The following is a 26,243-nucleotide window of genomic DNA, read 5'->3' on the forward strand; positions in this document are numbered from 1 at the left end:
TATAAATTACTCTCTTTTCATTTTATAATTTATTATAAATTACTCTCTTCTCATTTATATTAGAATATTTTACTGAATATTTTTCTATTTAAAATATTCTAAATAAACATAGGTGTTGTGAAGATATATTATCAATTAAGTTAATTTCAAGATCCTAAATAGGGCACCACGAGACGTATATTGTAAAGCAGCAGCCCCGGGGCTGAGAGAGCTGGTAAGCTATCTCAACCCTGAAAAGGCTTGCAAAGCACTGTGCTTCTTTCTCAGTGGTGGCAGATATGAGATAAAACAATTTGTCCTTTATTTTTGAGGGGATTTCCTTGCACACTCTTAAAAATATCACTGATGCTGCAGGCTCCTGAGCCTTCACAGGGATTGTCTCCCATTCTCTGGAGTGTATGTATCATGCAAGGCAGAGGCTTCTGCATCATCTTTAAGGAAAGTTCCGAGTGCTAGCCTTCATCAGAGAGGAGTGGGCCACTTCTGCAGGCCCTAAGAGTTCAGTAGGATCTGAGATTTCAAAGTTCTTGAGTGCACTGACTGAGATGTTCCTATCCAAACTCTCAGGTCCTTCCCAGTCATGGTGCTGGGATCAAACTGACTTGTCAGATTAGAGAACATAAGCTTCTGAACTTCACTCTCATTCTAATTAAGTTCAAAGCCTGATCTTCAGCTTTTTCTGCCCTCCAGCTGCAGGAGATGAACCTCCTTGCCAAAGTAGGTCTCCTACTCGCATTTATTTTTTTTTTTGCTGAGGAAGATTGTCCCTGAGCTAACAACTGTGTCACTTGTCTTCTATTTTGTATGTGGGCCACCGCCACAGCATGGCCAGCAACAAGTGGTGTAGATCCACGCCCGGGAGCTGAACCTGTGCCACCGAACTTCACTACTAGGCCACCGGGCAGCCCTACTTGCACTTTTTATTTTTATTTATTTATTTTTTTAAAGATTTTATTTATTTTTTTCTCCCCCCAAAGCCCCAGTAGATAGTTGTGTGTCATAGTTGCACATCCTTCTAGTTGCTGTATGTGGGACGTGGCCTCAGCATGGCCAGAGAAGCGGTGTGTCAGTGCACGCCCGGGATCCCAACCCGGGCTGCCAGCAGCGGAGCGCACACACTTAACCACTAAGCCACGGGGCCGGCCCGTACTTGTACTTTTTAAATGATGATTGATCACCAATGTCTTCATTGTCTTTTTCTAATGCATCAATAACACCCAGAACAGCCATCTAATTCCGTGGTCCTTATAACCCCTATTTCCCCTATACTTCTCAAATGCCTGAGATAATAGCACCCCTCAGTGCATGTGCATTCCCTTCCACCAGCATTCTATACTCCTTCACCACTGGTGAACAATTGCATTGCTACAGTATGCCAGCATACTGTATTCTACCTCTGCTCCCCCTCCAAAGCCCCGTTATAGAACTGTTCCTAGGACCACTTCCAGTTCCAAGTTCTAGGTTGGATTTCCTGGAAACAGACTCTGAGATGGAGGTTTGCATGTAGCAGGTTTATTGGGAGAAGTGCCTGTGAGAAACGCATGATTAGGGGGAGAAATCAGTCGTAATGGAGGCCTCCGCTGATCCCACAGTGAGCTCTGCAAGTGGGATGGTCCTTCAGAGTTGTCCCAAATTGAAGCAAGGGGGCCCAGGGACTGTAAAACACCACATAGTGGCCAGCCGGGTAGCGTAGTGATTAAGTTCACGTGCTCTGCTTCGGAGGCCCGGGGTTCACTGTTTGGATCCTGGGCGTGGACCTAGGCACTGCTCATCAAGCCATGATGTGGCAGCATCCCATATACAAAAAGTAGGGGAGGATTGGCACAGATGTTAGCTCAGGGCCAATCATCCTCACCAAAAAAAAAACAAAAAAAACCCCCAAAAATACCACATGAGCCGGTGATGAAATGCAAGCAGTCCCTGAGGATGGGACAGACCTTGGGTGAGGCCGCTACCTTCCGCCAAAAGTAATTCCCAGAGAAGGATGCAGTTATGACCCATAAGCAGCCAAATTATTATTAAATTACTAACTCCAGAATTAGGGGGTGGGTGGGGAGGGATAGGTGCCTTGGTCCTAAGGGGACGATCTAGGGGGGGGCACCGTAGCATCGCCGCAGTTAGGAGTCACTACTTCAGAGGGACTAGGAGGGGAAAGGGACAAGAGGATTTCAAGGAGAAGGGAGAGAGGAACAGTTTCGAGTTCCTCCCTGCCACTTCTTCATTGCCGCTTTCTAATTCAGCCAAGACGTGGGCTTTGGAGTCAGACAGACCTGTTTTCAGATCACAGCCTGAAACTTGCTAGCTGTGTGACCTAGACAAGGTATTTAATCTTAGACTTCAATTTTTTTGTCTGTAAAATGAGGCTAAGAATACTGTCATCTGGGACTATTACAAAGATTAATTAACGTTTATGGAGTTCCTACTGTATACGGTGCTCTTCTCGGTGCTTCACATGTACACACTCGCTTACACGAACTAACCCTGTCAGGGAGCGGTTGTTACTAGTCGTCTCGCAGATCAGGAAATGAAGTGAGAAGATGTTCAATACCTCGCCCAAGATTTCAAAACCAGTAAGTGACAGCATTGGGGTTTGAACCCATACAGTCATCTTTGTAGCCTTGGCCTTGTGCTATTATTCTGTACTGCCTTGCTTTCTTTAAGTAAAATATTTTATTGAAAGAACTCATGGATGTAGAGTGCCTGCCACAAAGTAGGCACTCAATAAATGTTAATTTCCTTCCAGTTTCCTCTTGGATCGATTTCTGGAATTGTCTAGATTGGTCTTCTGGCCCCGTGTTCATAGGCCTCATGTGATAGTGTTCCATGAGCCCTTGATACCAGAGTCTATGTGTTTTATTCATGCAATGTAGTCGTACATTGCATGTGTTACTGCAAAATAGATGCTCAAAAACATTTATTAAATAAATGACAATGGATATTTTAAAAAGATAGCTTCTAGAAATATTCTATAACATGATTGTGGTGGTGGTTATACTACTATATACATTTGTCAAAACACTGCATTATACACTTAAATGGGTAAATTTTATTGTGTGTAAATTATTCTTCAATAAAGCTGGTTAAAAAATAGTTTCAACTCTTATAGAAATGAAAAAGAAGCTCTCTGTAATATATTTAATCACTATGGGATGCTGAGCAGACTTTTCTGTCACTAGAAAGGGAATCTAGTAGTACAATTAGGTCATCCATTGAAGAAAGATTAAGTTTCTGGTTTGACCAAGATAATGTAACAACTTGGGCTCAATGTTTCTTTAATTGATTTACTGTTTCCTCTCTGCTACGTCTGTTATCCTGAGAATACTTTGAGTAAGTTTTAATTTTAATTTGAAACATGACTTACTAAATTTTCTGGGAAATCGAACTTCAATGGCTCTGTCATATATTGGCCATATCCATAAAGCGCAATGGACAGGAAACAGCATATTGTTTTACAGTCACAAATAGTCACACAGAGTAACCTCAATTAGCTGTGTTAACATGGGAAGAAATTCCACATTAACGATATGAAGTCTGGAGTACGAAGATTCCTTCAGATGCTATTATCTTTTATTCTCTGAGGGTAGGGGTGGAGCGATTTCAATAAGTAAATTTGTGTGTTTGTTTTCTTAAGTTGTCAAACTCTAAAAATTAACTTTATGTTATAGCTACAAATAATATCACTTAAAATCATGTCATTTGGTTTGGAAATACAAAAAGATATGTAGTTTTAAAATAAGCAACTATGAGAATAAATCTTGAAACTTTTTATTGTGCAGAAGCACCTTAACTTGGTTTTCTAGAGGATTAATTCCCTCTGGTATTTGATCTCATGCTAATAAGAAAAAAATGTAATATTGGGTCTTTCAAAAAATTTATAGTAATAGGATTATAGATACAACTTTGTCAAAATTATATTGGGCAAAACATGATGTATCATGTTATACTGAATTCCTTGTTTGTTGGTGTCTCCCATGTTTTCATTTGTTCGTTTTTAAGCAACAGAACTATGTATTTTTCATCTTTGTTTTCCTAGCCTTATGATAGTGCTAGCAATCAGTTAATGCCTGCTCACTGACTGAGTGTGAACAAAATAGGCTGTCAGATGTTTTCAAGAATAACCGTGGGGCACACTGAAGGCCACATAGGCGCCTCTTCCTGATGGAGATGCGAGGTTGTTGCTGGAAGAGACTTTAGAACTCTCAGTCCAACGAGTATAGTTAATAGAAAATGAAACTGAAGTCCAGAGAGGTTGTGGTGATTTGTTCAAGGTTATCTAGCAGAACCAGACCTAGCATTTAGGACCCCTGCGTGCAGTTCATTTCTCTTTCAAATACCTGATACTGCCCTATGGATTTTTAAAATCATCAGATAAGCACTCATTCATTCAATGGTAACAAATACTTACTGCACTCCTGTATGTCAGGTACTGTCCTGGACATTGGGGACAAAGTAGTGAACAGTACATATACTCTACTCTTGTGAAAGAAACTTAGAGTTGAATAAATGTGAATATGTAAATGGATAATCACTAGATTTTGCGTTATAAAAGTATTCTGCAAACCTTTTTTATTACTTACTCAGTTAATTACTTCACATTGCAGGCACTATGCTAGTATTCACATAACCTCATTTAGTCCTCACCAAAACTCTCTAAGTGGTTACTATAACCCTCATTTTAAGGGTGAGAGAGGGCAGCTTCTTGAGGATGAGTAAATTGCCAAGGGCATTCAGCTCATTCAGTGTCCTGCCTGTAGGGTACAGGCCTCAGGGCCAGCATGAGAAGCATGAGGGAGAAGCCTAGGGGTCTCAGCCTCCAGAGCATTCATTTGAGGAACATTCCCTAGAGCCACCACTGTCCTGTACCCTGAATCCAGAGACCCTGTGTTTTTGCCCTTTCCACAGAGCAAACTTCCATTTTTGTTTTTATTTTTTATTTTGCAAGGGTGAAGAAAGGATAGTCACCCAAATAAATGGTGTAGGGGATGGAAACTGGGAGTCAGACTGCTTCATAAACAGGCTTTCAACCAGTCTTATTACCTAGGTCCTCCTCCCTTCCCCTCCACTGCCAGAGATAACAGTCCATATAGGATAAACCATGATCATTGCATGTAAATGTTTGGGTATGTCTAATTTTTATGATTACTAGAAATTAATAATATAACATATTATATTATTATATTAATAGAAATAGAATTGTGGTGCTAAAAAGGCACAAAATTTTTCAAGATGTTGGTATGGTTTGCACTTTTTGTTATTTTCTTAAAGATATCATTACCTATCCCAAGTCATGAAGATATTCGCCTTTTTGTCTTTCCTTTACGTGTAAGTTTTAATCTATCCGGATTTTCATGGTTGAGCTAATTTCTTCTTTCTTTCTTTCTCCTACCTCCCTCCTTCCCTCTGCCCTCTTTCTCTCTCTGTCTCTCTCCCTGTCTCTCTCTCTTTCTCTTTCTCTCTTTCCTTCTTTCTTTCTTTTCATATGGCTCATCTATGGTTTTACCAGCATTTACTGTCAAGTCCATCTTTTCCCCACTGTTTTCAATGCAAGTTCAGTTAAAAATCAAGTTTCCACACATCTACAGGTTTGTTTCTTGATTCTTTCATTCTGTTCCATAGGTCGGTTTGTCTACATTTGCACCAATACCAGACAGTATTAGTTACTAGAACTCTATAATAATACAAATTATCTGGTGGACCAACTCCTGGCCCCTACTCCTCCACTTAGTCTTTCTTCTTTGTAATGACTTGGCCTTTTTCACCCCCATATAAATTTAGAAATGGCATGTCAAGTTCCATATATGCTTATAATACTTTGAGATTTTGATTAGATTTATATTTAGTCTGTGGATCAGTTTGGGAGAAATTAAAATCTTTATGATATTGAAACAATCCATGATCATGATAATTTTCTCTATCTTCTTTAACATTATACCAGAAAACTCCATAGTATTCTTTGTAAAGACCTTTTAAAGATTTATTTCTATGTACTTTATATATTTTTTTATAGTATTGTAAATAGCATCTTTTGAAAAATTACATTTCTATTTGTTTGTTCCTGGCATAAAGAAATATATAGTAATGCATTGCTTAATGATGGGGATACATTCTGAGAAATGCGTCATTAGGCGATTTCATCATTGAACATCACAAAATGTACTTATACACACCTAGGTGGTACAGCCTACTACAAACCTAGGCTACATGGTATAGCCTGTTGCTCCTGGGCCATAAACCTGTACAGCATGTTACTATACTGAATACTGTAGGCAATTGTAACACCATGTTAAGTAATTGTTTTTTTTTCCCCCAAAGCCCCAGTAGATAGTTGTATGTCATAGCTGCACATCCTTCTAGTTGCTGTATGTGGGACGCGGCCTCAGCATGGCCAGAGAAGCGGTGCGTTGGTGCGCACCCGGGATCTGAAGCCGGGTTGCCAGCAGCGGAGCGCGCGCACTTAACCGCTAAGCCACGGGGCCGGCCCTAAAGTAATTGTTTTAACATATCTAAACATAGAAAAGTTACAGTAAAAATATCGTATAAAAGATAAAAAATGGCACACTTGTATAGGGCACTTACCATGAATGGAGCTTGCAGGACTGGGAGTTGCTCTGGGTGAGTCAGTGAGTGAGTGGTGAGGGAATGTGAAGGCCTAGGACATTACTGGACACTACCATAGACTTTATAAACACTGTACCCTTAGGCTACACTAAATTTATTAAAAAAATATTTTTCTTTCTTCAATAATAAATTAACCTTAGCTTATTGTAACTTTTTTACTTTATAAACATTTTAATTTTTTTTAACTTTCTGACTTTTTTATAATAACACTTAGCTTAAAACGCAAACATATTGTACAGCTGTACAAAAATATTGTCTTTCTTTATATCCTTCTTCTATCAGCTTTTTTCATTTTTAAAATTTTTTATTTTTTTACTTTTTAAACTTTTTTGCTAAGAACTAAGACACAAACATACTCATCAGCCTAGGCCTACACAGGGTCAGGATCATCGTTATCACTGTCTTCCACCTCCACATCTTGTCTCACTGGAAGGTCTTCAGGGGCAGTAACTCTCATGGAGCTGTCATCTCCTATGATAACAATGCCTTCTGGAATACCTCCTGCAGGACCTGCCTGAGGCTCTTCTTGAGGAGAAGTCACTCTTCAGAAATATGTCCATGGTAGTTTGCTCAGTTGGTTTCTTTTTTTAATCATAGATTTTCCTGTAAGCAGGTAATGCACCATAAACATTCCTCTCTAATAATGAAAACCTTTTGGTGTTGGGGTTCGTGTTTTCAAACTTTTTAAGGAACTTCTTAAGGTCTGTAAAAGCTTCTGCTAAACACTTCGCTGTGAATTTTCCTGGAGGTTCTTCTTTTTCTTCTCCTGCAGTTTCCTTCTCTCTTGCCTCTTCTTCAGCTATGCCTTCCTGTTCCAGTTCCAACTCCTCAGTAGTCAATTCCTAAGGAACCACCTCCAGCAGCTCCTCTATGTCATCCTCATCCACACCCAGGTTAAAGTTGTTTGCCATCTCAACCACAGCCTGTTGATTTCTGCAACCTCTTCATCCTTGGCAAATCCTTTGAAGTCATGGTCAAACATCCTGAGTGTCTTCTTCCAGATGCCATTGATACACTCCTTGGTGGCATCACCCCAAGCCTAAGCAAGGTCCTTGATGCAATCACAGATGTTGCAATCTTTCCAGAATTGCATCAGTGTCTTCTCAGTGTCTTCTTCAGTTGCAGCAATAGCCTGGGCAGCTGTCCTCCTTGGTAGTAGGCTTTAAAAGCTGCTATAACTCCTTGATCCATTGGTTGGCTCTAAGAGGTGGTGTTTGGAAGGAAAAACACCACTTTGATATTGGGGTGAAGATCATCAATAAAAGGAGGATATCCAGGAGCATTATCAACAGTAAGCAAAATCTTGAAAGGTATGTTATTCTCCGAACAGTTATTCTCCATTTCGCTGGCATAGCAATTCAGGAGGGCATCTCGGAAGAGAAGCTGGGTCATCCATGACTTCTGATCGCCCCTGTAGTACACTGGCTGTGGGTGCTTGTTGATATGCTTGAAGGCTCTGGGGTTCTTATTGTGCCAGATCACAAAGGGTTTTGATTTGTAGCCTGTGACATTGCCCCCAAGCAAGACTGTTATCCTGTCCTTAAAGACCTTGAAACCTGGCACTGACTTAGCCTCCTTATGGATGAAAGTCCTTTCAGGCATCCGTTTCCAGAATAGGGAGGTGTCATCCATATTCCATATTTGCTCTGGCAAGTAATTTTCCTCCACAATCAGCTTATCTAGAGTTTCCAAAAATTCTTCAGCTGCCTTCACATCAGCACTTGAAGACTCACCACTCACTTTCATGTTAAGTAATGAATAACGATTCTTGAATCATTTAATCTACCCAGAGCTAGCAGTAAATTCAGCATTGTAGTGGGGTACAGCCTTTCTTTCAACATCGCAAGCAAAACTTTTGCTTTGGCCACGATTGTCATGGTGCTGAGAGAGATACGCTTCTGTGTGTGGTGTGCAGTCCAGGTCATTAGAACTTTCTCTATGTCTGATATAGGCCTTTTTGAATTTTTGTTAGTCTTATTGCCTTCAGTGAAACAGACCCTTTAACAGCTTCCATCACTTTGTTCTTATTCTTCAAGATCATAGGTGTGGTAGAATGGGACATGCCTGACTGGCAAGCAGTAACCATTACTGATTTTCCATCTTTGTAGTCCTTAATCACTTTTAACTTCATTTCCAGGTCAATCACTCGACATGGCCTCTTATGGAAGCATTAGCAGTGGATTTTGTACACTTAGGGGCCACAATGAATGAAATTAAATCAAACACAAGAGGAAATGATGCAATCAAGAGACACAGTAAACACAAGATGTATGAAGCTGCTGCTGGTGTAACTAAGCATATTGTTTTACAGTAAACTTTTTTTATAAGTAGAAAAAGTACACTCTACAACAATGATAAAACTCCTAATGTCAGGAAACTAAAAATTCCACCCTCAGATCATGGTAACGCCACCATTTTGTGAACATGCATCCTATGAAGAGACATGAAGCTTGACTACACTTGTGCAAATCATCAATTACCTCTCCTCCAATCATCTATTCCCATGTTTCAGACCACCCTGCCCCCTTATCCTCTAAATATCCCTAATCTCCATTTTCCTGGGAGGTGGATTTGAGATTGGTTCTCCCACCTCCTCACTTGGCTGCATTGTGATTAAATCCTTTCTCTTTGCAAACTCATCTTCTCTGTGATTGGCATAATCCTGCAGTGGGCAAAATGAACCTGGTTTGATAATGATAGGATTATAAAGATTGGAATGTTTAAGCTAGTATTATATGAAAAGGTTATATCAACTTGTTACTGCACCAGGTCTGTTTTTGCCCACTGCCCAGAAAGCCAATCACTGAGATGATGAGATTGCAGAGATAGAAGGGTTTATTAATCACAAGGCAGCCAGGTGTGGAAATGGGAGAATGAATCTCAAATCCACTTCCTCGAAAATAGAGACTCAGGGATATTTAAGGGATAGGGGGCAAGGTGGTCTGAAACGATTGGAGGTGAGGAGAGATGAGGTAATGGATGATCTGCACAAGCTAGTCAGGCTTCATGCCTCTTGTAGGATGCATGTTTACAAAATGGCAGTGTTAGCATGCCCTGAGGGTAGGGTTCTACCCTCTTGACGTCAAAAGGTTGCTTATCGACATATGTCTGCGTGGGCCCAGCTGATGGGTTGGTGGTCTCAATTCAGCATGAAGTGGACAAGGGGTTCAATTCCTGAAAAAAGTAGCTCAAACATCCATTACCATGGTGATCCCGGCTCCAGGGGGATGTTACCTATAGGAACCTAGTGGGAGTGGTATAGCATATTGCCTAAACAGCACAGTTAACAATGGGTAAGTTTATCATGCAGATTTAAGTTCTCACCTTCTGTTCTAATAAGTTTCTAGGTAGGGCCATCCCCTCCCTTCTTCCTGGTACAGGGAAGAAGATATCTTTACAAATGGAGATTTCCTTTACAAACGTAAATGTATCTTACAGTGGGTAACCAGAACTAAGAATGGGCTTAGCAAGGACCTTCCAGGTATCTGGAGATGTCTATGGTAATGGCCTGCTCTGGGGGCAGGCCTCCCATCCCAAACTCCTTCGGTCAGTTAGTGGGGGTGGGGGCCAAAGTGTCTTTCAGACAGAGACATATTTTGAGGTGGCCAATTCCAATCCCCCATAGTTACTAGCTGCTTAATCATCAATGGCTAACTGTTTGCCAGTTTCAAACTTTGCCTGAGTTTTTTTTTGAAATGGAAGTTATGTCTGGCCAGGAACACTTCCTCTACCCAATATTAAAAGACTGAAACTTATTGATAAAGTCTTAATGGAAGTTATGATTAGAGGTGTAAGAATTGATGGAAGTAAGATAAAATTTTGTAGGAAAATCTGTATATTTAAGTGGGCTTTACATGAAATGATGGCATCTCTTTTGCCTGATTGTATTGTGGGGATAGGCATTGTGTCTCACTGGGAAACGTTTCCCTGCCTGATACTGATGTTTCCCCCATCTGATATTGTAAAGTGGGGCATACAGATCTGCCCTTTAGGCAATGTTAATTAAACATGGTAAAGGAAATCAATAGGGTTGCCTGAGCCCACACAGTGACATAAAAACTAGAGGCTGGTATTTGAGGAGGGGTTGATAGAAAAGATAATAACCACCTCCCAGGGTAAATTGGTCTAGGGTTGAATTGTACACTTAAAAAGAAGGCCTTTGTTAAATACTTTGCACAGATTTTAAAGGTATGATACATTGTCCTAAAGTTTTAAAACATAAACATCTTTTGATTTACCTCTCAAGTTAAAAAGCTCCCTGATTTGAGAAGCAATTGGAAAAATGTAGCTGGAAGGGTGGGTCAACCTCTTTTATCATTCAGACTGTAATCCAGTTCTTTGAGGAACTGAAAACAACCATGTTTGTCTTACAAATCTCTTCTGGGCCAGAGATGTGACTCTAGAAAGCAGTTCAAAATTCACTTGTCCTTTTGCCAATCCCAAAACCTCCCTTATTCCTCTCAAAATGCTCATAGATATTGGGACATTGGAGACTGATAAGGCAAATACACCCCAGAGACTTCATCTTGGAAAAAACTTAAATGTTTCTCTGTGCCTTTGTGATGTAGATTTTCTACTCCCATCTTCTCTAGGACCTGAGAACCATTCTTTGAAATACAAACGTTTCTCATCAGTGAAAAAGAAGCCTTAGCCATTCAAGCACGTAAACTTAATCCTTCCAACTGCCAAGTCAAGATTTGGATCCAACTATTCTTTTATAAACTAGTGAGTTTTGTATTGTACCTGATTCATAGCAAAAATTGGACAGAAGCTATAAGGTCTCTGTTTGTGTCTGTCTGTGTCTTCACATATGTCTATATGTATATGTTGTAAATGTGAGAGATTTTTCTACCTCCAGATGGTATGGCCAAAACTAAGAGCTCTATTTAATTGTCTTAAAGTAAGTGCTTATGTAAATTATTCCTAAATGTAATAGAAACTAACCTAAATGTTTTTCAAGCTAACATGATCTTTGTTAAATTAAAGCCTACTTAAGTTTGTTTGTTTGATTGAAATAGACGTCTTTAGAGTTATCGGCAGTGGATATGAGGCAGACATGCAGTCTTTATTCTACTTGGGTTTATTAGTCAAATAAGCTCATGTTATTTCTGTTACAAAATTTGTCAGCAAAAATAACTTAAAGTGATAGCTAGTTTTGTCTCCTGTCTCGTGCAGTTTTTGTGGGTAATCTAAACATAATCCTTGGGAGCAAATGATTCAGATGTAAGTGAGATAAGAGTTTATAGACAAACTTTTAACAAAAATTATATTTTATGATGTGTATTTACTTCCAAAATCTCCTTGGTAGCTTAAAACTTTAAAGTTTTGCTAGATTGAATTAAATGATGGAAAATGCATTGAATATCTAGATCATTTCCAAATAAAATATTAGACATTAATTATTAAATATAGGTTTATCTACAGTTGGCTTCTTATTGCAGAGAAACTAAAAGATGTTTGGGTCTATTAGTAAACATGTCTTGTATTTTATTAAAAGATTGTACTATGAAGTAGCATGTTTCTAAAAATTATTAAAAAATATGTAAACTTGCCAAGCCAGAGAACATTAATGTAAAAGGCAGCTCATAATTGCTTGTTTCTTGGTTTTCACTAAAAATTAAGGTTTCTAAGGGTTAAAAATTCTAATTAATATATGTGATTAAAGCTACTGAAAATTAATAAGGAAAACATCTTTGTATTCAAACAAAGTAAGATGTATGTTTTCAGTAAAGGTATAATAAATAAATACATTTTTGTTAAAAAGGTTATAAAAAGTTTTTTTTTTAAAAAAACCTCTGAGAAAAGAGTTTTGTGCATGATCAAGTTGGCTAAGATTAAAATAAATGTAATTAAATAAATGAGTTTTAATATCAAAAGTAAGCTGGTACAAAATTAGAATTTGGTTTTTTCCCTCTCTTAAAAGGATAATTTTCAGGCCAGCCCCATGGCTTAGCGGTCGGGTGCGTGTGCTCTGCTACTGGCGGCCCGGGTTCAGATCCCGGGTGCGCACTGACGCACCGCTTGTCTGGCCATGCTGAGGTGGCGTCCCACGTACAGCAACTAGAAGGATGTGCAACTATGACATACAACTATCTACTGGGGCTTTGGGGAGAAAAAGGTGAAAAAAAAAAAAAAACGAGGAGGATTGGCAATAGATGTTAGCTCAGGGCCAGTCTTCCTCAGCAAAAAGAGGAGGCAGGCATGGATGTTGGCTCAGGGCTGATCTTCCTCACAAAAAAAAAAAAAAAGGATAATTTTCTTAAACTTTAGTCTGCTTTTGAGAAAAAAATTATAAAAGGTTTTTCTTTACCTTCGAGTAAGTCTATCTAAAAGACAGAAAATCTATGTTTTGTCAAAATAACTTCCAATGTTCAAAAAGACTGAGGTCTCTCTATCAAGGATTTTTTAAACTATTTAACTCTCTCTGTTTGCGTTTAACATCTTCTGTTGTCACCTTGGTTAAATAGATAACTAAGCATTGTTTCCTATTTGACCAAATGTTTTAAAACCTTTGGATATTTTTGACAAAATTCCCCAAAATTCAAACTTTCAGAATTTCCAAAGCGCCCCTGGGATTTCTCAGAATTTGTTCTCTTTTTCTATAAAGAGGGAGATATTAAACTAATTAGGCTTATTCGGTATGTTAAATTACATGGGAAACATTGTCAAATAAATGATAAACTTTCTTAGGTTATATTATGTGGGTAAATGTTATTAATATAAATATTTTAAAAATTATATAACATTCCTAAAATTCTGATGTGTCCTGATTATCAGTCAAAATCCTAGTTATTATCTTAAAATGTTATATGTCACAGAAATAGGCAAGTTTCTTTGTCAATTGCCATTTTTAAGTCTTTTGTCATTTACATGCAGTTTTGTTTTACTCTGCTTTTGCAAATATGTTTCATTTTCAGAGAGATTCACGGAAAGGACTCTGACACTTACTCTAGAATACAGGTTTCTGATAACTTTAAGATCATAAAACTGAACTGGGTAAGAAATTACAGAACTCTAATGGAGAAAGTGATGACAACGAAACTGCTAACAAGATCAAGATCAACAGTTGATTACATGGGACTAAATGAACTAATGAGGATGATTATCATTTTTATGACTTTCTGTTTAAAATATTGCTGATTTTTTAAAACGTTTTCTGGGGCTGGCCCGGTGGCGCAAGTAGTTAAGTGTGTGCACTCTGCTGCGGCGGCCTGGGGTGCGCCGGTTCGGATCCCGGGCGCGCACCAACACACCGCTTGTCAAGCCGTGCTGTGGCGGCGTCCCGTATAAAGTAGAGGAAGATGGGCATGGATGTTAGCCCAGGACCAGTCTCCTCAGCAAAAAAAAAAAAAAAGGGGAGGATTGGCAGATGTTAGCTGAGGGCCGATCTTCCTCACAAAAATAAAATAAAACGTTTTCTTTTTCCAGATTTAAGGAAACCCTTTTCTATTTTCTCTTAGGCTAACTATGACTTATAAAAATTTGGTAAATTATACTTTTGTAAGCAGAATTAAAACATTTCTCTTTTTCTCCCTACCCAATCCTTCCAGAATTTAGAAACTCTTAATTTTCTTATTTTCATGGCTATTTAGTTAAGTTCAATGAGAATCTGTTCTCCTCATAACAGGACACAATTGGAAACACTGGTTATATTACCAAGGCTTTGACTGGAATACCATATTTGAGACAGACATACATAGACTCAGATATAACCAGATAGATTTAAGGAACAAAGACTAACTTTATGAAATAAAGCCACTTGAAAATATTGGCCTGGTACCTTACTTACAGGGTTCCCAGTAACTTTACCAGGTGAGTAAAGAAGGTTACTTCCTGGCAGATGCAAAGAACCTCAGGATATTTTTGGGACCTCAAAAAGAGAGGAATTCACCCAAATCTAAGGTATTGCAGGCAGAGTCTGATGACAAGTCCTTGGTTTGGCTTGCCTGGCCTCAGAGGCATTTAAAGTTCAATCAGAGATTCCTTATGAAAGTTCCAGCACAGCAGATTTAAAAGGGCCTGTCTGACCAATTGCTATTCTTGCTGTACTTAAGTAAATAATTCGGCCAAGTTTATTGAAACTAGACTTATTTTACAAATGAGTTAGCCTTAATTTGGCTATCGTTGGTAAAATTGAGGGTGATTTTAGAGAGAAAAATTATGTTTTGGTAGAAAACTATAAGACACATTCTAGTTCTGTTAATTGTCTTTGAGGTTTTTGTTTTCTACCTGTAAACTGGACTGGATCCTGAATTCTTCTAGTCTCCTGAAATATCTGGCTACAAATCTCCAAACTAACATTTTTAACTTTTTTCATCCTTTTCATTTGGAATCAGTGAGAACTAAAACCACTCTTTTTCCTGATACCCTGCAAACTGAGGCTAAACAACTAGATATAAACTTGAGAGAGATCACCATGATAGCCTATGTTTAGAAAATCTTCACATCTGTTGCTGTGTAAGCCGCTTAAAAAGATACCTGAACACCTAATGACATCATCAGAGACATTTCAAACTGCAAAAGATGCTTCAACCCTGACATCTAGAAATCTTGACTGGCTGTCCCCTGTGCTCAGAAACTGGTTTATAATTTTCTCCCAACATTAACCTTGTTTTTCTTTTTGTTTCCATAGAAATGCTTCTTACTAAATACCTGATTGCTTGCTTACACAATATAGGCCTAACCTTGGGAGCCTATCTGCATCACTGCCTCCTGAAATGAATTTAACTGGACTGATCTATTATCAGGACTAAGAGATGTATTCACTGAGATGGAGCAATCTACCAACTCATCTTCTGGACTATGAAACTGCTTGAAGTTTCAAAGGTGGGACTGTGGGGGATCAGAATTTGCTACCCCAAAATGTGTCTCTTTGGCTTGATTATTTTGAAAAACAAAAGACTGAAAAAGAAACTTTGACCTTTCCCCTAACTGCCTAAAAGAATGTAAGATAGAAGGCCTGTCCCAGGATAGAGCTATCACCATAGATAACTCTAAGTGTGGTAGACTGGAGGAACCCTGCTAAGCCCATTTTATCAAAGTTGTCTCTTGGCTCACATTGTCTACAGATGGCCCAGCAAATATTTGTTTACCAAACATTTGCTTTTACATCTCCATGTGAACTGCCTCCCTCCCCTCTGAAGTCCCAAACCACTACTCATAATACTCTCCTTTGTCTTTAACTAAAGACAGTATTTAAGGTGGTGGCTTCAGCCATTTTGGCAAGTTACTCAGGTTTCCTGGGTTTCTCTCATGTATACACGTTATTAAACTTTGTTTGATTTTCTCCTGGTATTCTGTCTCACATCAATTTAATTCTTAGACCAGCCAGAAGAACCTAGAGGGTAGACGAATAATTCTTCCTTCCCTACACAGTGCGTGAATGTAACTGATTTTTATATATTTATTTTGTGTCCACCAGCCTTACTAATCTACGACTACTAATAATTAATCTGAAGATTCTTTTGCACTTTTCTATGTAGACAATCACAGCATCTGTGAATAATATTCCTTTCTTTCCAATTCTTATCCTTTTATTTTTTCTCTTGCCTAATTCTACTGACTTGAACCTTTTATGAGTATGCAAAAAATTTTTTTTAATTAAAAAAATTTTACCTTTCATATAGATATCTAAAATATAGAGTATGATTATGTGAAATCACTGCACTGTCTACCATCTGATTGCTTCAGAATTATCTATCATATAATTTGGGTGGTCCCTACCTGAAGAGAACATGGTAAATCAAGTCAGCCATAGATCAAAAAGCCACATAAACTCTTACCTTTTCTGAATTTAGAAAGTGATATTATAATTTTAAAATTCACTTTTCTAAGGAAATTTATTTGACTACAACATATCTTTAATATTTTTTAAAAATTAATATGCTCTTTTAATTATCCTGTCCTTTCTTACTTCTGGGATTTTTCAGTTGCTCCCTCTTCTAAGAGTACTCTTCTCCCTTGCTTCCCATAACCCTACCCATCACCTGTGCATTTAAAACTTAGGTAGGTATCTACTTAACTGTCACTCCATTAGAGAAACCTTCACTGGTCTTCAGATTATATGCAGTCATGGAGATCTGTTCTTCAGAGTTTACTCAAATCTTTACTGAGGAATTGCTGTGTGCCAGGTGCTGTTCTAGGCACATGTGTTATGCAAGTAAATTTCTATTTGTGTAATTCCTTAATGATTGGCTTCCCTGGCAAATCGTGGGCACCATTAGGGGTGGGGACACTGTTCTGTTCATCATTGTCTTCTCCAGAGTCTAGCTTATATCTGGCACATAATTGCCTCTAATAAATAGTCACTAAATAGATAATATATGCAAGAAGTCATTTTGAAGCTGATAATTAGACTTTTGGCTTCATGGCCTACATCAAGGCCATAGATTTATTCCACACTGTTTGTCTTTATCTGTGCTACTCAAAATGATGTCCCTAGGCAGGCAGTATCAACGTCATCTGGGAGCTTGTTAGAAATGCAAATCTGAAGCCCCACCCCAGAACTACTGAATCTGCATGTTAACAAGATCCCCAGGTGTTTGTAAGCACAGTAGTCTGGGAAGCCTTGCTCTATAAGTTGCCTGCTGGATCACCTGATCTAAGATCCTTCTAGGAGTTTAATCTTTTTAGGCTGTGCCTGACTCTTTCTAAAAAGGACTAAAAATCCTTCTGCATCCAGTTACTCTACTCTCTCTAAAACATGCTGAACATCCTGGGAATTAAGTAAAAGCTGTTGTTTTTCTGCTCAAAGGACAAGGGTTTCCTTCAGGAACACAGTCAATCCAGGATGTAGATGATCTTTTCAGAGAAGCCTGAAAACTTCTCCTTCCTTTTTTCACCAAGAAAATGCTGGCACTATTTGAGAGACAGTATGTTCAAACCCATCATGGTCTGTGTGATACCAATCCTTTGAAATGCATTAATATTTGCCTTAAGTGGTAGAATGTTGGCAGTCTTTTCTGTGTGCCTGAAAATAATGTATACACTACATTTGTTGAGTGCAAAGTTCTATATATGTTTTTAGATCATGCTTTCAAGCTGTCACATATGCATTCCAGGCAGCAGTGAGGAGGAAGGCAAAAAAAGGGCTTCTCCAAATTTAGCTGCTTTTAAGAAGTGTTTCCAGAAGCCCCACACAACATTTTCATTTATATGTCAGTGGCCAGGAATTAGTCATAACAATACCTAGCTATATGGGAGGCTGGACAACATATTTGGGTGGCAGTGTCCCCAGTTAGGAATTGGGGTTTTGTTTCCAAGGAAGAAAGAGAGAATAGATATTTGTAGGCAACTAATAGTACTTGCTACATGTAGTACAAACATTTCTTCACCTTATTAACATGACATTTACGTTTCTGTTACTTGCTAGCTGAAACCTGGCTCTTCTAGAAGATACTGCTTCCCCAACAAGCCTCTCATATAAATGCTGCCTTTTCTCAAATACCACCCACTGAGAGAGTGCAGGTATGACCTGAATTGCTCTCATTTCCCAAAACTATTTCAAGACCACTCATTGATTCTTCCTTTTTTTAAAAAAACCCTTTTCCACCTGAGCCATGTGTCATTCAGCCATATCATACTTCCTTTCTGTCACTGTCAACTGCTAATCTCCCCATCACTGCCCTTTATTCACTTGAGTTTCTAGGCTTTCCTCTCCACTCCCGCCCTGAGCATCATCACTTTTAACTTAATGTTCACAAAGAACAGTGATTTTCAAAGTGTGGTCCAGGGATCCTGGGGTTCTCTGAGACCTTTTCAGGGAGTCTGTGAAGTCAAAACTATTTTTATAGTAATTCTAAGATGTTATTTCCTCTTTTCACTATTACATGATGTGTGATTCATAAAAAGTTAACCAATGTTACTTTTATTTCTAATTTTTTATTTTGGAAAACATAGTTATTTTTCATAAAGATATGTTATTTATGTTAACATGTAATGGTTTATTATTTTGAAATGAATTAATATATAATTTTTTTAATTTAAAACTTCAGAGTTTAAATTTCTCATACAGTAAATATACATGAACGAAATCTTTTTAGGGTCCTCAAAGTTTAAGAGTGTAAAGGTTTCCTGAGACCAAAAAGTTTTAGAAATGCTGAGGTAGACGAAAAAAATCCAATATCTCAGCCTCTCAGTTCCTTGCTTTTATTGAAAGCATACTTACCTCATAAGTATAATGGAAGAACAAGGAGCAAAGATTCAGTCTGATCTCCCCATTCAACTGTCTAGCATAAGCAACTTCCTTCTTAACATCTCCAATTAGATGTCTCATGGACACCTCAGGCTCATCATGTCAAAGCTAAATTTCATCACTTCCTCACCAAACAAGTTCTTCTTCACTTTTACTGTTTCAGAAAAATGGCATCATGATCCACCCAATGTCTTAAACTAGAAGCCTCGCAGTAATCCTTCATGCCTCTCTTTCCTCCATATCCATGCTTAATAACTTACCAGGTTCTGTCATTTCTAGTATCGTATTTTGGTGTTCATCTTTTTTACTTTTTATTTATTTTAATTGAACTATATTTGACATACAACATTTTGTAAGTTGAAGGTGTACAGCATGTTGATTTGATACATTTATGTATTGCAATATGATTGCCCTTGCAGCATTAGCTAACACCTCTATCACATCACATAATTATTTCTCTTTTTGTGGTGGGAATAATTATGATTAGTAACTTAGCAAGTTTGAAGTTTATAATAGAGTATTGTAGTCTATAATACTATACTGTGCATTAGATCTCCAGGACTTATTTATCTACAAGTTGCAAGTTTGCACCCTTAAACAACATCTCTCCTATTTCCCCACACCCCAGCCCCTGGTAACCACCATTTTACTCTCTGTTTTTACAAGTTTGGCTTTCTTTAGATTCCACTTGATATAAATAATGTCATACAGTGGAAATCCTGCCATTTATGACAACATGGATGGACCTTGAGGACATTATGCTAACGAGATGTCAGAGAAAGATGTTTCTAGTTTAATGGCTTTTGAATCTGTCCACTGATCTTCAATCCCAGAGTCACTACCTTAGTAAGACCACCAACATCTCAAATTCTGATTACTGTAACAGACTTCCAAGTGTCTCTTTGTTCCCATCGAATCCTTATTTCACATCTCACTCAGACTGATCTGAACCAAATCTGATCATGTTATTTCCTCACCCAAAATCTTTTACTGACTCCTTACTCCCCTCACGGTAAAGTTTAAACTCCTTAAGATAGCTATCGTTTAGTGAGCGTACATTATTTCCTCAAGACAACCCTATAAAATGGATACTATTATAACCATTATTCTCTTTGGAGATAATGAAACTGAGGCATAGAGAGGTTATGTAACATTTCCAATGTATCAGTCAGGGCAACAGATCCACTGTAAGTTATGGGATAAGGGATTTATTATAGCACGAGTAATATAGTATTACAAGGTGTTGGAAAGGAAGGTCTTAAAGGAGAGGCTGGAACATCAGAGGGGTCACCAGCTAGTCAATAAGAAAAGCGAAGCATATCCAGCCACCCAAGTGGGCCTGTGAGGGTGCTGGTGGAAAAGTCCGTGGGTTTGCAGTCAAGCATCTAGTGATGGTCCTAGGGCTGCTCTTGGTCAGAGGAGCCAGAGTGGAGAAGAAGAGCTGGAAGTGGAGTGAAGGAGAGTGAGGACAAGGTGGAACCCTCCCGGCACTTCTGTGTCTGTCCATCACTATGTCTAACTATGACGCCCTTCAGAGGGTAAGGGCTGCTGCCTCACTTTCAGCTCCTAAATCTTGCACAAGTTCCTTATCTGGCCCATGCTAGCAGGGAACCATCCAGGGAAAGAGAATGTGAAATATGATTCTCAAGTTAACCAATTTGATGATAGACTGATCCGGCACACCTAAAGTCATCAAGACACAGCTTATAAGTGTCTGGACCAGGATTTGAACACAGCAGCTTGTCTCAGATTCTATAATGTCCACCTTATTGTGATCCGGTTCCTGATTACGTTGCTTACCTTTGATTTCACAGATTCCTGTTGTACGTCCTCTACTTCCCCTGTACTGAACTATCTCTAGTGCCCTGACTACGGGATGATCTCTCTGACTTTTGGGCATGTGCACCAGAACACTCTGCCTTTCCTTCTCCTTTTGTCTGGCCAAATATTATTTTCCTTTTGGGTTGCAACTAGGCTGTCACTGCCTCCAGAATGACTTTCTTGTGCCCTAAAGACTGGCTTAAGCACCCCCTGTGTGATAGAATCTAATGCTTGATGCTATCTTAGGACTTAAAGCTACCCTCTACCAGTAAGGCAGAGGCCTGTCTTACTCACTGCTGTATACCTAACACCTAGCACAGGGGCTAATAAATCATGAATAAATAACCACACTGCTTAGTAATTTATTATTTATTTAACTCCCTCTCTGGGCTATAAACTCAATTGAGACAGGGATTTCTGTCTTGCCTAACGTATCCTCAGCATCCAGCATAAGGTCTATTTGTGTAATATATGTTGAATTGATGAGGCCAAAAATAACTGGGAAAAGCTTAAAATTCAGGTAATCAATTGAATATGTTCTCTACCTGGTAAGTTAGGTAAACAAAGACCTTGTGAGAATTAGTTTAGAATTGAATATTCTTCAGCTTAGACCATTACACTCGTTAATCACTCTGTTCATCTTTTCAGGCAAAGCTACTAGGGTAAATTTATACCATAAAGTTCCAGGTTATTCTCTTTCCGGTTCTAGTGACACCACAGTTAAAATGTGACTTCCTAAAAAGATTCAGAGGCAGCCAATAATAAGGATGTGAATAAATTATTGTCATTAGAGAATGAGAAAAACACTCGACTTCCTTTGAAAATTCTTGCTGATTATCCTGTTAGACTTGATTACTGGGAGAGCTGCCCTTAACAGTTCTGCTTGCTGATGAATCCTGATAAAGTCCAGGGAATGAAGTAATTACGGTGCTCACTCAGGAGGCTGCAATCCAGATGTAGGACATAGACAGGTAGAGTTACTAATGTGTTTTCTATGAAAATACACTGGTTTCAATAGGAAAACCAAAGCGAAAGAATATGCTGTACATTAAAGTGAATCCTAAATCTTATAAATCCCTCTATGAGAAAAAAAACATGGAGGAGGAAATTACATGAACTAGAGTATGATCTAGGAAAAGAGATGTAATGTATACTTCATGGCTATATTGTAATGCCACAGACGAGGAATACGAACGTTTTTTAAAGGCAAAATCAATAGTATCAGCCACCTAAGGCAAACATTAGGAGAAGATAAGCCTTGGAGAGATAAGGGAGAAAGTTTTAAATAAATGATTAGCATGTCATAAAGTTTTACTTATTTTAAGATTAAACAAAAATCTTACTTAATAAATACAACTGGAAGTGTTAATTAGGAAGTTTATGAACCTGGGTTCTGTTTCCATTCTCTTATGAAGGATAATTATTTGTTTAACAAGATTTTTTCCTTGATGATGAAGTGTCAACAAATGCAAATATTGGCTGAGCCCTGGTGAAAGATGAGATGTTTATAATATGCACACAATTGTGGACATTCAAATGCAGAACTTTTTTGTTTGAGCAAATGATTATGGTTAAAGTAGAAGTGTAAGCAGGGCCATAATTCATGACACATCAATTCTTTTTCCTGCTGTAGTCATTAGTTTTTCTCCTTCACAGTAACACCCATATGACTGCAACAAAACAGACTATGACTCAGGGATTTGGTAAGACATTGCTTCACAAGAAAACAAAAACAAAAACAGACAAGACATTAAGAAAAAGTCCTATGGGGGCCAGCCCCATGTCTTGATGGTTAAGTGCTCACGCTCCGCTACTGGCAGCCTGGGTTCGGAGCCCGGGCGCGCACTGACACACCGCCTCTCAAGCCATGTTGAGGCCCTGTTCCACATACAGCAACTAGAAGGATGTGCAACTATGACATACAACTATCTACCGGGGGGCTTTGGGGAAAAAAAAGGAGGAGGATTGGCAATGGATGTTAGCTCAGAGCCGGTCTTCCTCAGCAAAAAGAGGAGGATTAGCATGGATGTTAACTCAGGGCTGATCTTCCTCACCAAAAAAAAAAAGAAGAAAAGAAAAAGGCCTGTGAATCGCAGTTTAATGAATTCCCTATACTTATAGAACTACACAGCTAGGCTATGGGGAATTTAACTGTCTGAATCTTCTTTCATTTCCAAATCTATGATACTGACGTATTCTAAATCTAAATTACATAAATTAGACCCAGGACCTAAATAATTTCCTGGGAGTTAGTCTTAAAGAAATGGAAATCTTGGTACCAGGGCTTTCCATCTGCTACTGTATCAAGACCTATATTATATGTAAGGAATATGTTTGAACAGAGTCCAGTCTGGTCATGGTTATATGGAAACAAATGCTAGTTTTTAATAACATAGTAAAACTCAGGAATGTTCAAATCAGAAATCTATTCTCTCATAGAGAGATATATAATGCCTTCAGACTGTTTTAATTGTGAAGTAAAGCGATAAAATAGAATGGAATTGTGAGGTTAATGTCTTTTTGGTGTAATAGATAGTAAAGCTTATAGATAATTGGATTCCTAAACTTGTCACCTCCCTATGAGCATCACATGCACACTATTCTATCATACTCCCACGGGGACATTATCCTGGAAAGTGAAGGTCATTAAAACAACAATAGCAGCCACAGAACAATATCTTAGTTAATACCTTGGCTACCTCTATACTAATTTTATGTATTTTATATACTTAACCGCCCTTATGAATACCGTGTGTTAAACACAAAAATGTTAAGTTGCTAAATGTAAAACTATGAATATCAGTAACTTTGAGATTATGAGTTGCAGATACAGTAATAATTCATGTGAAATGTTCTATTGAATGATTTGAAAGTCATTAAAAGCCCTCACAATCATTAACTTTTTGGTCAATTGCCTCATCGCTTTCTCCTCAAAGTACAGTAACTTGGGCAGCGTAAGTGGCAACTTTATTAATGAGTGTTCAAAAGCAAAGGTAGCCTTTCTCCAAGTAGATTTCTCACTGCCTAGAGAATATTCTTCATGCTTGTTCAGTGTCCTTTGGCTTGTTAGTATCATTCAAAACACTGTCTCTGGTTTCTGTATAATGTGCACAGTAGACTATCGTCAAAGACATACCAGGCTTCTTGTCAGCTTGAGAACTCTCTCTCTTAAGAGATAGGGCTGATACTTGGAGTCTGAAGGGTGATCTGTCCCTATTTCAGGACTCATGTTAGAGTACCAACATGGTTTTACTTCATTTATTCCTTAATTCTTGTATCTATCTATCTCCAGTACATATAGGTCAGAAAGACATAGTGCGATGCCAAAATGGGATTAAAATTGCGTGACTTATCTATCCGTTAAACATGTATTAATGTTGATTAATATGCTAGAGTGTGCTAAATGCTGGGGACACAAAAACACAAAAATATAGTCCCAACCTCAAGAAATTTAGCAACTAGTAGAGGAGAAAAATGAAGTAAAAACTTAAAATTCAATATAATTTCAATGCTTTAAAACCTTCAACAGAAGGAAAGGGAAATGCTAAGTTAAAATATTTCCTCACTCCCTGTTAATGTTGGAATTTCAATCAAGCATAAAAATGATATCTTTAACACCAAGTGTGGTACTTGCCTGATAGCTTTGTCATTAACATTTCATGGTCTGTGATATCACGTCCACAGGTAACAGCAGTGAAGTAACTTGAAGGCAGTTAAACAGAAGGTAAAATATCTTCAATCACTAACTGTTTACCTCTTGTTGTCTCACAGTAGAGCAACATTCCAAGATAAGTCCATGGTTGTATTACTAACAGCAAAGAGGACAAAATGATAGTTTCAGTTAGAAGTACTTTACTCAATCCATGCATTAGCTTGCACTTCTAACTATAAATAAATGTGTGGCAGTATTCAGAAGGTCTAGGGGGGTGTTCTGGTGAAGAATGTGAGCTCTATACCCTAAAACATCTGGGTTTAAATATCCACTCCATCATGTACTAGCTCTGTACCTTAGCTAGTTTACTTAATTGCTCAAAACTTCATTTTCTTCATCTATAAAATGATGGTATTAATAGTTTCCATGATTAAATGAGATAACAAAGTAAATGCTATAGTACCTGGTATATAAAATGCAGTGAACAAATAATAGCCATTATTTCTACCATACTATTGTTGTTACTGTTATTTCAGTTCACCCCAAATTTTATTTTATTTGGTCTATAATAGAAGTGTCTGTGAGAAGAATCAACCTGTCCTTATTCCTCTATAAGAATACTTGGTGGGTGAAATAGTAACGCTATGAAATTGATATACGTTGTCATGTTACATTATTCATTAATTCCTCAGATGTTTAGTAAATCCTTACATGTGCCAGGTGCCACATTAATTGTGTGTCTGTGTCTTCAAGGAGCTTTCATCTGCGTCAGGAAACATCTTGGAACACCCTGTGTTCAGATATGAATGCTATGAAAATCTGACAACATTCTCAGCAGTGTGATGATTTGATGATGGTTTTCTACCATTTAGAAATGACAGTTGTTATGAATTGAGTGTTTGTGTCCCCCCAAAATTCAGATGTTGAAATCCTAACCCCTAATGGTATTAACAGATTGGGCCTTTGGGAGGTGATTAGGTCATGAGGGTAGAGCCCTCATGAATGGGGTCAGTGCCCTTATAAGGAAATGAAGGGACCAGCGCTTTCTTTTTCTGCCATGTGAGAAGACAATGAGAAGTCGGTCATCTGTGGCCTAGAAGAGGCCCTCACCAGAACTCAACTGTGCTGGCACCCTGGTCTCAGACTCCCAGGCTCTGGAACTCTGAGAAACAAATTTCTGTTGTTTAAGCCACGTGGTCTATGGTATTTTTGTTATAGAAGTCTGAATGGACTAAGACAATAGTTTTTGAATTCCTGCGCCAGGAATGAAGCAATTTTACCCGTGAGACTCAGTAACTCCCATGCCTGACTGAACTTCCATCCCACACCCAACCCCCATCCTACACCCAACCCATCCTACGCCCAACCCAAATTACTACTCAGGTTAGTGCTTGGCCATTGCTTGCCCTGACCTTACGGTAAATAAACTTGTGTCTTTTTTCCTTCATTTAAAAATTTTTTTCGGGCCGGACCCGAGAAAAGCCCCCGTGGCTTAGCAGTTAAGTGCGCGCACTCCGCTACTTACTGGCGGCCCGGGTTCGGATCCCGGGCGCGCGCCGATGCACCGCTTCTCCGGCCATGCTGAGGCCACGTCCCACATGCAGCAACTAGAAGGATGTGCAGCTATGACATACGACTATCTACTGGGGCTTTGGGGGGGGGGAATTTTTTTTTTCTATTTTTTAGCTTTTATAAATCCCAAACAAAACCCCATGTATCCTGCTGCTTGTACAACCCATTTGTAGGATGTTAACTGTTGTTTCAAAATACCTTTTTTGAGTGGCCAATACAGCTGGGGATCCACAGATGGTTCTAAAATCCAGCCTCATGGTTCTAACATAATTGTGAAGTTTTACAGTGCTTTCTTCCTTCAGCAGCAAAGAGATATAGAGCCCCTCTTATATTCTAGGCACCATGCTATGTGTTAAGAATATAAAAAGGTATAAATATACGAAAGTG

General features: G+C 38.5%; 1 long non-coding RNA gene across 5 annotated transcripts; it reads left to right on the forward strand.

Moving 5' to 3' along the window:
* The first annotated feature begins 11,065 nt into the window (after positions 1–11,065).
* LOC147916512 (uncharacterized) lies at positions 11,066–25,797 on the forward strand. Of its 5 annotated transcripts, XR_015552956.1 has the most exons (4): positions 11,076–11,518; positions 13,536–15,444; positions 24,317–24,356; positions 25,038–25,797. It is a non-coding gene; the product is annotated as an uncharacterized LOC147916512 (long non-coding RNA). The 5 variants fall into 5 exon arrangements; XR_015552957.1 differs by lacking the exons at positions 24,317–24,356; positions 25,038–25,797 and having other exon boundaries at positions 11,068–11,518; positions 13,536–13,614; positions 15,251–15,912; XR_015552958.1 differs by lacking the exons at positions 24,317–24,356; positions 25,038–25,797 and having other exon boundaries at positions 11,076–11,343; positions 13,536–13,614; positions 15,251–15,912.
* The last annotated feature ends 446 nt before the right edge of the window (positions 25,798–26,243 follow it).

This window comes from Ceratotherium simum, chromosome 8 (genome assembly GCF_057802395.1).
Source record: "Ceratotherium simum simum isolate JZ-2026a chromosome 8, ASM5780239v1, whole genome shotgun sequence".
Classification (NCBI taxonomy): domain Eukaryota; kingdom Metazoa; phylum Chordata; class Mammalia; order Perissodactyla; family Rhinocerotidae; genus Ceratotherium; species Ceratotherium simum.